The sequence below is a fragment of the Arachis duranensis genome, chromosome 6 (genome assembly GCF_000817695.3).
Source record: "Arachis duranensis cultivar V14167 chromosome 6, aradu.V14167.gnm2.J7QH, whole genome shotgun sequence".
Taxonomy (NCBI): Eukaryota; Viridiplantae; Streptophyta; class Magnoliopsida; order Fabales; family Fabaceae; genus Arachis; species Arachis duranensis.
Window position 1 is genome coordinate 14,726,161 of NC_029777.3, and position 351 is coordinate 14,726,511.

Genomic DNA, 351 nt, shown 5'->3' on the forward strand with positions numbered 1-351 from the left:
TAGGAGAAAAATAAAATAAAAAATAACAAAGCTTCTTATTAATAATAATTTTATTATTTCATGAATATTTGTATGTAATATATGTAAACTACTATTGAAATTTGGAAGAAGTTAAAATGCTCTTGAATTTAGACAAAAGAGTTAAAGTTTGCTTTAATGCTACTTATAATATATATATATATATATTAGAGACAAAAACTTTTGTACATATTTCTATATTTATATATAGAGGTGATATCAGTCATGAATTAGGATATGAATCAACTCACTGAGAATTTGTCAGTCATCAGCTGTTGCAATTGCTGCATGCAATTCATGTGAATCTGTACAAGAGAAGAGAATCACGTTTTT